We start from the raw sequence: 18435 nt of genomic DNA on the forward strand, positions 1-18435 counted from the left end.
GGCAGCAACGGTGGAAAGAGTGAGGGGATGGGTAAAAGAACCCAACTCAGAGTGGGTGCAGATGGAGGAGGCCTCCTGCAAGGTAATGACCCTCGGGCCTCGGCTACAGCAGCACTCCCAACCCCCTCGTCAAAATATACATCAAGCCCAGTGTTAGTGGCCACACTGAAAACATGGGCCCAATTAAGACAGCACTTTGGGCTGACTAGGCTGTCCCCCGTGGCTCCCACCTGCAGCAATCACAAATTCCCCCCAGCCATGTTAGACACTACCTTTACGAAATAGAGATGGGACAAGGGCACACTGACAGTTAGAGACTTCTACGTAGGGCACAGATTAATGACACTAGACAAACTGACGGAGGAGTGGGAACTGCCAACAGGACAGAAACTGAGACACCTCCAAATAAAACACTTCCTCTGCAAAGAGACAGTAGGATACCCCAGGGCCCTAGAAACTACACAACGAGAGGACCTGATAAACACAGAGAGTAATAAAGGGGGAATATGTGGGAAAATGTATGGACAGTTGCTGGACAAAGCCCAAAAACCACTGGACGAGACCAGAAGGAAATGGGAGGACGAACTGGGAACAGAAGTGGGGTGGGGACTCGGGAGTGAAGCACTGAGCTCCACCTCCTCCTGCGCAAGGCTCAGCCTCATGCAGCTCAAAGTGGTGCACAGAGCGCACCTGACCAGAACCCGAATGAGCAGATTCTTCCCGGGGGTGGAGGATAAATGTGAACCGTGCCAGAGGGGCCCGGCCAACCACACACACACATGTTCTGGGCTTGTCCCAAACTTGCTGGGTTCTGGACAGCCTTCTCCGAGGCAATGTCCAAGGTTGTGGGGGTGAAGGTGAAGCCGTGCGGAAGAGTGGCAATCTTCGGGGTGTCGGAGCAGCCAGAGCTACACATGGGGAAGAGGGCCGACGCCCTAGCTTTCGCTTCCCCAATCGCACACCGGAGAATCCTGCTCGGCTGGCGATCAGCAACACCACCCACAGCTGCAGACTGGCTTGTTGAACTTTCGGAATTTCTCCACCATCCAAGGGTCAGAGGAAGGCTTCCTAAACGCATGAGGGCAGTTTGTCAGCCTGTTCCAGAACTTGTTTGAGGCCAGCAACAACGAGTAAGATGGGGAAACGGGAAAATTAGAAAGAAAAGGGAGAGGAAAAATAAAAATAAAGACGGGGGGAACCATAGGAAAGCGCAACCAAAGTGTGGGGTGGAGGAGGAGAAAAGGCTGGAGAGACACAAAAGGGAACAACGTGGGAGGGAGGGGGGAAACCCCCCCTGCCCCCAGTCACAGGGGAAACACAGCCGAAGTTGACGGGGGAAGAAAAGAAAGGGGGGAGAGGAAGGGGAGAGAAACGGCGGGGAACCCCCCCCACCAAAAAAAAACAACTGGTGGGGAGAGGGGAGCAGGGAGGGGCGGGCTGGGGGGGAGGGGGTGCGGCAGGGACCACACGCCAAGCCAGAGGTTGGCAGAATGTAAATAGGGTAAATTAAGGGAAGGACAAGACAAACCTTTCTGTATAATACAGTAAATAAACACGCCAGCAATGTACATAACTGTTTGCAAATTTTGAAAATGCCAATAAAAAGATTTTAAAAAAAACTTTCTTCATAATCTCACCCATGAAAATTGTCATCCGTACTCTTTGCTGCAATGTGCTCATCGTCGAAAGGCTGAGTTTAGTGCGGTGGATTCATGTGTTTTCCCTCTGGGATCTGTGTTTGAATCCATTTCAGAAGGATTACAGTTTATTGATCAGCAGGATTAAAATATCATCAAGATTCCACAGCAAACTCCAAATGCTAATTACGTGATTCCACAGCACCAGAACATCATTCTTTAACACAAATTACATGGAATGATATTGAATTGTCAGCCTTGACCAGGCCATTCTGTTTCTGGTTCACGCCAGCCCCCTCCTACTCTGCTTCATCTCATCTTGCTGGTATATTCTCCCATCCTTTCTTGGTAATCTGCTTCTCTGGCTTCTCCTTACATGCATCTGTGCCATTTGCTTCAGTCACTGGTGTTTCACATCTTAACCACATTCTGGGTGTTGAAGCTCCTCCTGGCATGTGGGAGGCTTTCAAGTGTAAGTTGATAGGAATTCAGGACCGGCACATTCCTGTAAGGATGAAGGATAGGTATGGCAAGTTTTGGGAACCTTGGATAATGAGAGATATTGCATGCCGAGTCAAAAAGAAAAAGGAAGCATTTGTCATGGCTAGGAGGCTGGGAACGCACAAAGCAAATGTGGAATATATGGAAAGTAGAAAGAAACTTAAGCAAGGAGTCAGGAGGGCTAAAAGGGGTCATGAAAAGTAAGTGGTCAGCAGAATTTGGGAAAATCCCAAGGCGTTTCATACATATATAAAGAGGGTAGCCCGGGAGAGGGTTGGTCCATTCAAGGACAGGGGAGGGACTCTATGCGAGAAGCCAGAGGAAATCGGCGAGGTATTAAATGAGTACTTTGCGTCAGTATTCACCAAAGATTAGGGGCGCGATTCTCCCAAAACGGGAGAAATCGTAAGGCTGGCGTCAAACCCGGGCGGGTTTGACGCCAGCGCGCCCCTTCCCGACCGGGAAACGATTCTGGTCCCCGGTCGGGGCTAGCAGCCCGACGCCGTAAGCTCCGGCATCACGGGCTTAACGAATTTCGTTAAGCCCGCTTGCCGGAGTTAGCGGCGGCTGATGCGTCATATGACGTCAGCCGCGCATGCGCGGATTGGAAGACTCCAACCCGCGCATGCGCGGATGACGTCATCGCGTATTTGCGCGAAACCCGCGCATGCGCGGGCCAGGATGCCCCTCAGCCGCCCCGCGAATGGATACTGCGGAGCGGCGGAAGGAGAAATAGTGCGCGGGCATCGGGCCCGCTGCCCGCGATCGATGCCCACCGATCGCGGGCCCATGGCACCCTTGGCACGGCCGTGGTACTGCCGTGCCAATCGGTGCCATGGTTATAAAAAGCGAGTTGTTCCCGCCGTTTATACGAACGGCCAGACCAGGTCTGTTTGCCGTTCGTAAAAACAGCATAAAGGGCTGGGACTTCGGCCCATCTATCAGCTGTGAATCGCTGCCGGCCGTAAAAAAACGGCGGCAGCGATTCGTGTCGGGAGTTGGGCGGGGGGGGGGGGAGAATAGCGGGAGGGCGGGAAAAATGTCGGGAAGGCCCTCCCGCTATTCTCCGACCCGTCGTGGGGGGCGGAGAATCGCGCCCAAGGACTTGGTGTACGATGAGTCTGGAGAAGGGTGTGAAGATAATTTGGGTCATGTTGAGATCAAGAAGGAGGAAGTATTGGGGGCCTTGAAAAACATTAAGGTGGTCAAGTCCCCAGGGCCTGATGGGATATATCCCAGAATACTAAGAGAGGGAAGGGAGGACATTTCTGGGGCCTTGAGAGAAATGTTAACATCCTCACTGGCTACAGGGGAGGTCCCAGAGGATTTCAGAATAGCCGATGTTGTTCCTTTGTTTAAGAAGGGCAGCAAGGATATTCTAGTAATTACAGGCCGGTGAGCCTTACGTCAGGGGTCGGGAAATTATTGGAGAGGATTCGTTGAGACAAGATTTACTCCCACTTGGAAATAAGTGGACATATTAGCGAGAGAACCATGGTTTTGTGAAGGGGAGGTCATGTCTCACTAACCTGATCAACATTTTCGAAGAAGTGATGAAGATGATTGATGAGAGCAGGGCAGTGGATATTGTCTACATGGACTTCAGTAAGGCCTTTGACAAGGTCCCTCATGGCAGACTGGTACAGAAGATGAAGTCGCATGGGATCAGAGGTGAACTGGCAAGATGGATACAAAATTGGCTTGGTCATAGAAGGCAGAGGATAACAGTGGCCAGGTGATTTTCTGAATGGAGGGCTGTGACTAGTGGCGTTCCTCAGGAATCAATGCTGGGAACTTTGTTGGTTGTAATATATATAAATGAGTTGGAGGAAAATGTAATTGGTTTGATTAGTAAGTTTGCGGACGACACAAAGGTTAGTGGATTTGCGGAGAGCGATGAGGACCATCCGAGGATACAGCATTATATAGATCTGGATAATACAAAATGGAGGAACGCAAAGCATATAGGATAAAATGGACAATGTTTGCAGCGCCAGCAGGCTGCACCTAGCAGGTGTGGATTCTGTCTGCTAAGAAAGTAGACAGCTCCGAAACAAACGTTCTAATGAGGCAATCACCGGGATAATTAGCATGTTAATGGAACGATTCCAGATACAATGGACACAAATGGGGAAGCAACTGCAACATTGTAAAGGATACCAGACACTCAGGCACCAACAGGGTTCGAAAACAAAGAGCCTGAGAGCCCGCCCAGTAGCTAAGGAACAGCCTCAGTATTGGGGGGATTCAAACATATCGATTGGGAAGAGACCCAATCGATTCCAAGCAGGTAAGGGAGTCCGCCCAAAGGGGCGCCGATCCCTGGGACCTATAAAAGACAGGTCCCCCACATGGATCAGTCTTCTCGTCCAGCCCTCCTCTCTCTTTGACCAGCACTCCTCTGTGGACCAACACCTCGACCAGTTTTTGCCAAGAAGACCCTGAAGGAGAGAGAGGGTTCGGACAGCAGCCGCCAGCAAGTAAGTGACTCACAACGATCGCTACCAGAGATAGACACTCCTGACTCCTTTTAACTTATACCAACCTGAAGTCTGCAGACCAGAGCAGAGCAAGAGGCCTTGTTCCCTGACCCGGCAGTTCCTTCGAGATAAGTATTAGTTTATTTAGCGGTAGGAATAGCTTAATCCTTTTAGCGTGTGCATGGGTAGTTATTATAATTGTATTATAATTAACTCAGTTGTTTGAACTTACTAATTGGTGTATGGTTTTATTGCTTTGAACTTCACCTTGAACTTGTGGCGGTATCTTAACGATACCTGGCGACTCCAGAGCTAAGTAAAGAAACAGAGCCAAATTGAGTGTTAAGCACACTCACAGAACGACCAACAGATTAGTAAGTGTGCTGACGACACAAAGGTTAGTGGAATTGCGGATAGCGAACAGCATTATATAGATCTGGATATTTAGGCGGAGAGATGGCAGATGGTGTTTAATCCGGACAAATTTTAGAACAGTACAGCACAGAACAGGCCCTTCGGCCCTCGATGTTGTGCCGAGCAATAATCACCCTACTTAAACCCACGTAACCCGTATACCCACAACCCAACAATCCCCCCATTAACCTTATACTATGGGCAATTTAGCATGGCCAATCCACCTAACCCGCACATCTTTGGACTGTGGGAGGAAACCGGAGCACCCGGAGGAAACCCACGCACACACGGGGAGGACGTGCAGACTCCACACAGACAGTGACCCAGCCGGGAATCGAACCTGGGACCCTGGAGCTGTGAAGCATTGATGCTAACCACTATGCTACCGTGAGGCCCCATAAATGTGAGGTAATGCATTTTGGAAGGTCTAATACAGATGGGAAATATACAGTAAATGGCAGAGCCGTTAAAAATATTGATAGGCAGAGGGATCTGGGTGTACAGGTACACAGATCACTCAATGTGGCAATGCAGGTGGCAAAGGTAGTCAAGAAGGCATACGGCATGCTTGCCTTCATTGGCTGGGGCACTGAGTTTAAAAATTGGCAAGTCATGTTGTAGCTTTATAGATCCTTAGTTAGGCCGCACTTGGAATATAATATTCAATTCTGGTCACCACACTACCAGAAGGACGTGGAGGTTTTGGAGAGGGTACAGAAAAGATTCACCAGGATGTTGCCTGGTATGGAGGGCATTAACTATGAGGAGAGGTTGGAGAGTCGTGGTTTGTTCTCACTAAAATGACGGAGGTTGAGTGGTGATCTGATAGAGGTCTACAAGCTAATGAGAGGCATGGACAGAGTGGACAGTCAGAAGCTATTTCCCAGGTTGATAGAGTCAATTTCTAGGGGGCATAGGTTTATGGTGTCAGGGTCAAGGTTTAAAGGAGATACACGAGGCAAGTTTTTTTTACACAGAGGGAGCCTGGAACTCATTGCCAGGGGAGGTAGTAGAAGCAGATACGATAGTGACTTTTAAGGGGCATCTTGAAAAATACATGAATAGGATGGGAATTGAGGGATATGGTCACTGGAAGAGTAGGGGGTTTTAGTTCAGATGGGCAGCATGGTCGGTGCAGTCTTAGAGGGCTGAAGGGCCTGTTCCTGTCCAGTAATTTTCTTTGTTCTTGTTTGAATTCTTTATAACATTTATTAGTGGTCCATCCGACTTACAGAGATGGGTCACATGAGTTAGAACTCCACTGTTTGACTTAAATCAATGGGACAAAGAGGAGGACTTCTTATCCTCTATCTAACTGATGCTTGACCTGGAACGGTCTGACGCTGTCACTGGATTAAATAAGTTATTTCAGTGCTCAATACTAACACTCCTCACAGAACTCAACCCCAAACTGTGTGCAGCAGATGGAGCTCAAACTAGAAACAGCAAAGGAATTGCCAGTATCCTAAAATTCTTTAAAGGGATGCGTTATACTTGTCTCTTAGAGGATAGAATATTACTCTTTCAAAATAAAAAAGGAACTCAATTACAATCTGCAAGAAATTGAGTGTATGTATCTGGCTTCTAACATCCCACAGCTTCATGTGATTGAATACCAGAACCCATTCTCCTGCAAATTCACTGATTATTAGATTCACTGTGTGCAGAAGATTTCTCTGGTAAATACAAGACTTGTGGTTTCTGCATGCAGGAACATTTTTCACCATGGGAATTCTGCTAAATTAGGCCAGAAGAAAATGAAGGATCTTTTTCATTTAAGACTCCGGTGCCAACCATTTATTAGCACCTGCTGCTTGGCGAACACCTCCAGTGATTATGATTAAACTTCCATGAAGCCTGCCTGTGTTAATAATAAAATCAGCAGTGGGACTGCTGACTTGGATTTGAAGTGACAGAAACAGGTCTGCTGATATTGGCAGAAATTAAGGTTGATGCTGGGGTTTGAAGTCAATGTCCAGAATAAACCATTCATCTGTTACAAATAGGATAGTGGCTTGGTTCGTATGGCTGACAAGCATTATCACAGAAAGGGGATTAATATGGTGTTGGGGTGAGTTCCCAGACCAGAGGCAACTGCATTATATGCTATATTTATATTAAACACACACTTTGCTATTAAACTAAGAATGTATAAATCCTAGCCAAAATGGAGGATAACAAGTTGCAGAGGCATCATGGAGTTTACTTGGCCACATTCTTGCATCAGGTCAGCTGACACAGACACACAACATGGGCTCAATTCAACTAAATGAGAGCAAAGTCCCTTAGCGAGCACTTATAGCCACGTGTTTCCTGGCGCTCGTAGCTTGGAACCTTGGCAGTGACAAATTGGCAGTGAGAACTCGGCAGTGGCAACTTGGCTGGCACTGCCAAGTGGCACCAGAAGTGACAGAGCACCACCTTGCCCAAAGGGCATGCAGCTGGGGTCCTCCAATCTCCTGGGAGGCCCCCACAAGTGCTGTTCTGTCTGGTCCCCATTTGCTCTAATATACAGATTTGTTAAAAAGTGATCCCGCCCATTGTGGGCGGGATTTATATTACAACGTTGGATCTTGCAAAGTGTTGCGAACTCCATTGATCCCAGGAGCGGAGTCTCCCGGTTTTTATCAACCGCATGGTGCCGCAGTGAGCTGCTTTTCAGGCGCAGCGTGGCCGTTGGCTCTCACACATAGACTCATTCAGCAGCTAGACCAGATTCAACTGACACAGTGACCCATTCAGCAGCTGGCCGAGATTAGGACAGGCAGTTGTCTCCAAACAAAAGAACTCGCTAACGAAGTCAAGATGAAGAAGTCTCAAACTTGTGAAGTATTGTGAAGATCAAGGTGTAGTTGCTAAGGATCTGGGTAACATCATTGAGAAACCTCTGCCTAACAATGAGTTGATCATGCAGCCCCATCATGTCTAATGACTAATTTCATTGGATCACTACATAATCAATAATCTGTACCATTGGCTCGTGTCCAGCCAAAGTGAGCTGAGTAACTGTTTGAAAATGTATAAATATCGAAGATTTGCCTTTTTTCAGGGAAGAAGGACATGGTGTTCCCAGAACTTACTTCCCACTGGCATAATCAATAAACTATTTGATATTTGGAGAAGGCCTGAGTGTGGAGTGATTCTTCCATTTGAAACAACGCTGTCTGCAAAATAAAGTTTCTGGTCCAGTCATGATTGCAGGCCTGTCTAATCGCTACATTAAAATTTGGTAAAATTTACAACTTTCATGAAAAGTTGTAATTATTGCACCAATTACATTTACAGTATTCAGAGGGGCAGGCTCTCTCCACTTTGCCCCATTGCAACTTAGCTTGATTCACAGTATGACTTGTTGGTGTGGATCATGTGTTAAGGTTTCAACTCCCCTTGTGGTAGAGTCGTTCGGAAGAAACAACTTTTCACCTCACTGCTCCCCTTGGCGAGGGAGTGACAATTTTTGGTGTGTCAGCAACGTCGGAAATAGTGGGTTGAACTTAGGGATTCTCCGACACTGTTCCATGTGGCTCATTCACAGATTTCGCAGTTAACACTAAGGGTCACACTGGAGGCCTGTGTGCTCCTTTATCCTGCTATCGAATTCAAACCAAATGTCATTGTGAGAAAGAAATACCATTTTTAACGGTGTTCGCATTCCACTCAGACACCCTAATATCAGCAGAAACCATTGGGCGGGATCTTCCGGCCCTCCCACCAGCAGGATCTTCCTGTCCCATCGGAGGCGTCCTCCCATGGCAGGTTCCCTGATGGCGGGACGGGTAAGCCACATACAACGCCATAGACATCAGTGGGACAGAAGATCCTGCCGGCAGTCAATGCCTACTCCAGGTCTTTATCTCTCCTCCTGAGTTTGTGTCCTGCAAAAACGGCTGCCCTTCTTTGATGGCTGTCGTGATATTCAGATATCAATATACATGATCAATGTATGTAAATGTCGTACAATCACTTTTCGGATTTGTCAACTTTCAAGGAAAGTTCATTTCAAATCTATCCCGAGAACAACTGCTCTACGTTGATTGATAAGAAAGAACACAGAATTCATCTGGACTGACAAACATACTGCAGAATGGACTGATTTGAAACAACAATGGATACAAGTTAAGGGGCAGCACGGTTAGCATAAATGCTTCACAGCTCCAGGGTCCCAGGTTCGATTCCTGGCTGGGTCACTGTCTGTGCGGAGTCTGCACGTCCTCCCCGTGTGTGCGTGGGTTTCCTCCGGGTGCTCCGGTTTCCTCCCACAACCCAAAGATGTGCGGGTTAGGTGGATTGGCCATGCTAAATTGCCCGTAGTGTCCTGAAAAGTAAGATTAAGAGGTGGGGGGGTTGTTGGGTTACGGGTATAGGGTGGATAAGTGGGTTTGAGTAGGGTGATCATGGCTCGGCACAACATCGAGGGCCGAAGGGCCTGTTCTGTGCTGTACTGTTCTATGTTCTATGTTCTAAGTTCCATGCTTATCAGTTTTTGATCCTACAAAACCAACCAAAATTTCAACAGGTGCAAGTAAAAATGGCATAGGTGCTGTTTTACTGCAACAAAACTGTTTTGATAATTGGGTTCCTATTGCCTATGCGCCAGGATCAATGACTGACATTGAGTGTAGGTACACCCAAATCGAAAAAGAGAGTCTAGGGTTAGTCACGGGGATTTCCAAATTCCATGACTATGTAAATGGCCTACCCAAATTCACAGTAGAAACTGACCATTGTCCACTTGTACATGTCATAGAACAAAACTTAAATGACATGACTCCCAGACTTCAACGTTTAATGATTAAATTGAGAAGATATATTTCACACTGAAGTATACACCAGATGAAGAATTAGTAATTGCTGATACATCATCTAGGTCAGTCAACACTGACATTCTCCAAGGAGAATCCATCAATGATGTTGGTTGACATTTGCAACTATTCAAAGAAACACAGAAAGACACCACGTTGATGAAAGTTATGAAACATCTTCAAGAAGGATGTCCCAAAGGTAATTGTCCACCATATCAATCCATTCAGTCAGAACTGACTATTGTAGATGGTATACTGCTGAGACAAGGTCACATTGTAATTCCACAAAGCATACGTTCTGAAATGCTGTCAAGATTACATGAAGGTCATCTAGGCATTGAAAAATGTAGAAGACGTGTCAGACAGTCTATCAATTGGCCTGGTATCAACAATTATATTGTGAACATGATATCGGCGTGTTCAACATGTCAATCCCATCAAAGTCAGCAATGCAAAGAACCACTGCAACCACATGATCTAGTAACATCACCATGGATCAAGGTTGGTGCTGATCATTTTCACTTTTTTGGAAACGACCATCTTGTAGTCTTTGACTATTTTTCCTGTTTTCCTGAGTTAGTGAAACTGAATGAAATCATATCCAACAATGTCACAAAGGCATGCAAGGAGATATTTGCCAGACATGGTATTCCCAGTATCATAATGTCTGACAATGGCCCTTGTTTCTCAAGTCATCAATGGCATGATTTCTCATTGAAATACAACTTTCAACATGTTACTTCAAGCCCACATTTTCCGCAATCAAATGGAAAAGCAGAGAATGATGTTCGCATCATGAAACAGCTACTTAGCAAATCTAAAGAATTTTGGGCGGGATTCTCTCAGCCCGGGGCCAGGCCGGAGAATCACCGTTACCGACGCAAATCACGCCACACCGCCCCGATGCCGGCACGCGATTCTCCGCCGATTCTCGGGCCGGGATGGGCCGAGCGGAGCGGCTGTCGTGGAAACGCCGCGTCTCGCCAGCGCCGTCCTCACCTGCTCTCAGCCGGCGGGACCTCAGCGTTGAAGGGTTGGGTGGCGGCCTGTGGGGGTGAGAGGGGGGTTCCGACCCGGGGGTGGGGGGTGGGGGGGGGGGGCTCTGATGTGGCCTGGCCCGCGGTCGGGATCCACCGATCGGGGGGCGGCCTCTCTGTCTCCCGGCCTCCTTTTTTCCGCGCCGGTGCCGGTACTCCTGCGCCATGTTGGGTTGGGGCCAGCGCGATCAAGTGAGACACCGCACATGCGTGGAAATCGCGCCGGTGGGACTGCACATGCGCGGGTTCACGCCGGACCCACTGCGCATGCGCGCATCACCCGGCGCCCATTCCACGGCCGGATCAGCAGCTGGAGTGGCGTGAACTACTCCAGTGCCATGCTGACCCGCTGTAGGGGCCAGAATTGCTGATCCTGGGGCCATGTTGATGCCGTCGAGGAATGTGACGGCATTTGCGACGGCATCAACATTTAGCCTCATGATCAGAGAATCCTGCCCCTGATTCTGATTTTTACTTAGCTTTACTCAAGTACAGAACATCTCCTCTATCAACAGACTTATCGCCATGTCAAATGTTATGCAACAGAGTGTTGAGGACAACATTACCTCAATTACACTTTCCTGATCATGAACAACAAAATCTTTTTAAAAGAATGCAAGAACAGAAAATGAGTCAGAAAATATATTTTGATTCGAAAGAACTGTCTGCTCTATCTGATGATGATTCAGACTTCCTGAAGGTGGCTGGTCTGATAAAGCTCACATAATTAGGCAATACTTACCAAGATCTTATCTGATCAGAACTTTAATGGAACTATTCTAAGAAATAGAAAAGATCTACATTCAAGTCAAAGATATGTCAACATTTTTCCAGATCTTGATTTGAACCAGACTGTTACAAACAACTTAAAAGAAGAATGCGATCAAATAGAACATAGAACGATACAGCGCAGTACAGGCCCTTCGGCCCACGATGTTGCACCGACATGGGAAGTCAAAAACTAAAGGCCATCTAACCTACACTATGCCATTATCATCCATATGCTTATCCAATAAACTTTTAAATGCCCTCAATGTTGGCGAGTTCACTACTGTTGCAGGTAGGGCATTCCACGGCCTCACCACTCTTTGCGTAAAAAACCTACCTCTAACGTCTGTCCTATATCTATTACCCCTCAATTTAAGGCTATGTCCCCTCGTGCTAGCCACCTCCATCCGCGGGAGAAGGCTCTCACTGTCCACCCTATCTAACCCTCTGATCATTTTGTATGCCTCTATTAAGTCACCTCTTAACCTTCTTCTCTCTAACGAAAACAACCTCAAGTCCATCAGCCTTTACTCATAAGATTTTCCCTCCATACCAGGCAACATCCTGGTAAATCTCCTCTGCACCCATTCCAAAGCTTCCACGTCCTTCCTATAATGAGGCGACCAGAACTGTACGCAATACTCTAAATGCGGCCGTACCAGAGTTTTGTACAGCTGCAACATGACCTCATGGCTCCGGAACTCAATCCCTCTACCAATAAAGGCCAACACACCATAGGTCTTCTTCACAACCCTATCAACCTGGGTGGCAACTTTCAGGGATCTATGTACATGGACACCGAGATCCCTCTGCTCATCCACACTGCTAAGACTTTTACCATTAGCCAAATATTCCGCATTCCTGTTATTCTTTCCAAAGTGAATCACCTCACACTTCTCTGCATTAAACTCCATTTGCCACCTCTCAGCCCAGCTCTGCAGCTTATCTATGTCCCTCTGCAACTTGCAACATCCTTCCACACTGTCTACAACTCCACCGACTTTAGTGTCGTCTGCAAATTTACTCACCCAACCTTCTGTTCCCTCCTCTAGGTCATTTATAAAAATGACAAACAGCAACGGCCCCAGAACAGATCCTTGTGGTACGCCACTCGTAACTGAACTCCATTCTGAACATTTGCCATCAACCACCACCCACTGTCTTCTTTCAACTAGCCAATTTCTGATCCACATCTCTAAATCACCCTCAATCCCCAGCCTCCTTATTTTCTGCAATAGACGACCGTGGGAAACCTTATCAAACGCTTTACTGAAATCCATATACACCACATCAACTGCTCTACCCTCGTCTACCTGTTCAGTCACCTTCTCAAAGAACTCGATAAGGTTTGTGAGGTATGACCTATCCTTCACAAAACCATCCTGACTATCCCTAATCATATTATTCCTATCTAGAATATTCCTATTCCGTATCTCTTATAATCCTCTCCAAGACTTTACCCACAACAGACGTGAGGCTCACCGGCCTATAGTTACCGGGGTTATCTCTACTCCCCTTCTTGAACAAAGGGACCACATTTGCTATCCTCCAGTCCTCTGGCACTATTCCTGTAGCCAATGATGATATAAAAATCAAAGCCAAATGCTCAGCAATCTCTTCCCTGGCTTCCCAGAGAATCCTAGGATAAATCCCATCAGGCCCCGGGGACTTATCTATTTTCATCTTGTCCAGAATTACCAACACTTCTTCCCTACGCACCTCAATGCCATCTATTCTAATAGCCTGGGTCTCAGCATTCTCCTCCACAACATTAGCTTTTTCCTGAGTGAATACTGACGAAAAGTATTCATTTAGTATCTCGCTTATCTCCTCAGCCTCCACACACAACTTCCCACCACTGTCCTTGACTGGCCCTACTCTTACCCTAGTCATTCTTTTATTCCTGACATACCTATAGAAAGCTTTTGTGTTTTCCTTGATCCTACCTGCCAAAGACTTCTCATGTCCCCTCCTTGCTCATCTTAGCTCTCTCTTTAGATCCTTCCTCGCTTCCTTGTAACTATCAAGCGCCCCAACTAAAACTTCACGCCTCATCTTCAAATAGGCCTCCTTCTTCCTCTTAACAAGAGATTCCACTTCTTTGGTAAACCACGGTTCCCTCGCTCGACCGCTTCCTCCCTGCCTGACTGGTACGTACATATCAAGAACATGCAATAGCTGTTCCTTGAACAAGCTCCACATATCCAGTGTGCCCAACCCTTGCAGCCTACTTCTCCAACCTACACATCCTAAGTCATGTCTAATGGCATCATAATTGCCCTTCCCCCAGCTATAACTCTTGCCCTGCGGGGTATACTTATCCCTTTCCATCACTAACGTAAAGGTCACCGAATTGTGGTCACTGTTTCCAAAGTGCTCACCTACCTCCAGATCTAACACCTGGCCTGGTTCATTACCCAAAACCAAATCCAATGTGGCCTCGCCTCTTGTTGGCCTGTCAACATATTGTGTCAGGAAACCCTCCTGCACACATTGTACAAAGAACGACCCATCTAATGTACTCGAACTATATCTTTTCCAGTCAATATTTGGAAAGTTAAAGTCTCCCATAACAACTACCCTGTTACTTTTGCTCTTTTCCAGAATCATCTTCGCCATCCTTTCCTCTACATCCCTAGAACTATTAGGTGGCCTATAGAAAACTCCCAACAGGGTGACCTCTCCTTTCCTGTTTCTAACCTCAGCCCATACTACCTTGGAAGAAGAGTCCCCATCTATGATGAACTGATTCACAATGAACTGAAGAATTCTTCATCACCTTTGAAGTTGAGATCGACAAGGAGAAGAAGACCCAATTGCCTGAATTTGTGAACTTTTTCAATAATCTAGTGATTACTGTATACTGTTTACACTGCATTTCTTATGTAAATTTTCAAAGAAAATGTTATTCAGATATCAATACACATGATCAATGTATATAAATGTAGTACAGTCATTTCAACACTAGATGTCTCACTGTAAGGTACTATAAGAACCGGATTCCCGCTCTCTTTAGTTAGTTGAAGAGTGTGATCCAGAACAGTGAACAAGCAAGACATAGAATAGCTAGAGTGAGAGAAGCTAGAACTAGTTTGTTATAATAGTTTATCGTTATATAGTTATCTGTATTGTACTTCATTTCTTTATCGTTAGTTTAATATTGAGTAAAAGGACTCACAGTTTATTATTTTATTATTCATTAAATAGTTCATCTTTCAACAAGAAGACTATTGGTCATTTTATCATCCTGGTGGCTTCAAGAGTAATATGTATATTTTAGATAAGTCATTATTAAAATATAACAATGGCAACGTGTGAAAAGTGGCACTTGTGTTTCTGTGAGTCTGGACCAGAGCCTCTGTCGCCATGCCAACCATATCACACGGCATCTTCGGGCAGAGTTCAACATGATTTCACCATCTCTCTCTTTAGGACCTTCCATTTTATTTTAAATTAAAGGAAAATTTTAAAAATATAAACGTCTTATAAAATCTCAAATTTGTAATATCCTGAAAAATAAACAGTACTAAAATTGGTCTCAATACTTCGGGAGTTGGAGGGAGGTGGACTGTGGAGGTTGGGGGAAGCTGGGGTCATCGGGGTCGGGGAGAACTCAGCAATTCTCCTGCTCCTGATAGGCATGCTGCTAGAAAAGTGCACATGTCCGAACGGTAGGTTTAGCATGGGGTTAGACTCAATTGTGACTCCACCTGTACCCGAATAGCCAAATATCACGGACTGGAAGGAGCTCTTGTGGATGTGTTCTCCCGGAGTAGTCGGCAGCTTCAGGGAAAGGGGAAAGAAACGGGGAAGGACCAACGTTTAAATGAAGAAATAAGTAGGTATTAATTACCAAAATCACTTCAGTATTTTAAATGGGATGTAAACTTACAAAGAGATTTGTGAGAGCAGCACAGGCATTTGATGGGACAGTTGTCTGCACAAATGGATGTTTTTGAATCATCACTGGGACAGATGGCAAAGGGAGGATCATGTCATCATTAAGATGTCAAATAATGTCTTTTGATGCTTTTTCTTTCATCGGCGCCATGTACGCGTAAATAGCTGAAACAAGGTTTGCTCATCTCTTTTGGAGGGTGCCATTTAAAGGGAAACAAAGATACCAGGCCCAGAAGCTGAGCGCTAAAAATAGAACATTGTACGTTAGAAAATGTATAGTTTTCCCTTTTCAGGCAAATTAATCTGCCAGAAAAGCCAACATTTTTCCAACAAACTACTGCATTTATTTTGTAATGGACATGAATGACTCCTTCCTGGAGACGCTCTGGGGAATGTTCATGTTATTGTGACCATCTGCCCTTTGCAATAGGCCAAAATAGAATACACTGCATCTCACGTCGACAGAATTTTCTTCCCCACAATGGGAGTTTCTTTGTCTGCAGCTGCCTCTTGACGGCTTGAAGCTGCTGGATTTCCATTCAACAGCTCAGCACATCAGCGCCATCTCCTGGCAGCACATGAAAAAGAAAGATTTATATTTCTAAAGTGTCTTTCACAGCCTCAGGGCATCCCAAAGCATTTTAAAGTCAATAACGGACTTGTATTTTTTTAATGCAGTGCGGTCACGACTGTGAGGCCTGGATAGAGTGGATGAGGAGAGGATAGAACATAGAACAGTACAGCACAGAACAGGCCCTTAGGCCCTCGATTTTGTGCCGAGCCATGATCACCCTACTCAAACCCACCCTATACCCGTAACCCAACAACCCCCCCCTCCCCCCTTAACCTTACTTTTTAGGACACTACGGACAATTTAGCATGGCCAATCCACCTAACCCATACAACTTTGGACTGTGGGAGGAAACCGGAGCACCCGGAGGAAACCCACGCACACACGGGGACGGCGTGCAGACTCCGCACAGACAGTGACCCAGCCGGGAATCGAACCTGGGACCCTGGAGCTGTGAAGCATTTATGCTAACCACCATGCTACCTGTCCTGCCCCTGTTTCCACTTTTAGGAAAAACTAGAACCTGAGGACACCATCCTTTGGAACAGAGATGAGGAGGAATTTCTTCAGCCAGAGGGTGGTGAATCTGTGGAACTCTTTGCTGCAGAAGGCTGTGGAGGCCAATTCATTGTGTGTCTTTAAGACAGAGATAGATAGGTTCTTGATTAATAAGGGGATCAGGGGTTATGGGGAGAAGGCAGGAGAAAGGGGATGTGAAAAATATCAGCCATGATTGAATGGTGGACTAGCCTTGATTAGGCTGAGTGGCCTAATTCTGCTCCTAAGTCTTATGGACTTATGGTAATGTAGGAAAAATAGGAGCCAATTTATTCACAGCAAGACCTCATAAACATCAATGTGGTAATGATCAGAGAGCAAATCTGATTTTTCTTGGTAATGATGGTTGAGGGATAAGTTATGTCAGGGATTAAGGGAGAATTCCCTCACACCTCTTCGAACCCGAATAAATCTGCCAGGCCTGCACTGTGCAGAAGGCTACTCTTTAGAGTTATTGTTTTCTCTGCAGTTATATAGGGATCAAACAAATCACCCTGACCACTATATCTATCCTCCAGTAAAATATTGCAGCCAATTGTGGACACTGCCCCTTGTCGAAAGTCTCAGGTGTGGCCATTGCACAAACCCACCCTCTCATCAATTCCACACCCCCTTCCCTCCCCCACCGCATGTTGTAGGATTCTCTCATCTGTGTCAACTGATTTGATCAGCCGTGTCAGATGTTTCAAGACATGTCAGAACAAAAGATATCAACCAATGTTTAATTAGATGGATTACACACCGAGTGTTTTGAAAACCTGCGATTGCTGGCAGTTAGCATATTGTTCAGCCAACTGTCAAAGATGTTTATTTGACAGTCTGACACTAATAAGTTTTCAAACAGGCACAGAGAATGCAGCAAAACACTCAACAGGTCAGACAGTATCTGCAGAGAGAGAGGGAGCTAACGGCTTGGAACTTTTCCCCTCAATTTGCATACCTAAAGATCCTATGAAAGGCCATTTAAAGGGGGTGCTGGCATTTTATCGATCGCCTAGCCTTGTGGTGAGGTCACCAGCAGTGGGCGTGGACCGGGTAAGGTTTGTGGAACCAAAAGAACTGGAGCTTGCATTGCCCAAAGGGAAAACACAGATGGGAAACACAGCACCATTCCCCAACATTTACCATGGAGAGGTTTCCGTTCCAACCCCCATCGGTGGCGGCTCAGACATTTCTGCCTATCTCAGTGCTTTGCCCCTACTTCCCTCTCTCTACCCAACACTGCCCCTGCTCCCCGGCCCTCTTACTCTTCAGTGGTGCTGCTGAGACTTCTGAGCTACTGACCTTCTGAGTGGACAGATGCTGCTTGCGGTAAAATGGCTGAGTTGCTCACACTGCCAGAAAGCACGGTGTCGGTTTTCAGCCTGAGGTTGAATCTCCGAAGACCACGCTCAAATTTAGCCCGTATGCACCACCAGATCCCAGCATCCGACGCACCTCATTGTTTATGGTGGACAAACAAATATCACTGAAGATATAGTAAACCTCCACTGAACACAGGGAAATTTCAAGTTCCTGAGAGTTGCCACTACTAGGGTTCGGGACAGCATTTCATTGGGTCTCATTCAGCTTGGTCCAGAGGTACATGCTCTACAACTCCAATCCCCAAGACGACAGCATAAACAGACCCCTTCAACTGTGACATAATTGGTACGTTACTAATTGCTTACCTCATAAGACTAGATGATTTGGTACCGCCAACAGAAAACATAGCATTTCAGTCATCTGGCCTCTGGCACCAACCCCCTGCACCTGCGGAAGTGTAGC

Source organism: Scyliorhinus canicula, chromosome 11 (assembly GCF_902713615.1).
Source record: "Scyliorhinus canicula chromosome 11, sScyCan1.1, whole genome shotgun sequence".
Taxonomy (NCBI): domain Eukaryota; kingdom Metazoa; phylum Chordata; class Chondrichthyes; order Carcharhiniformes; family Scyliorhinidae; genus Scyliorhinus; species Scyliorhinus canicula.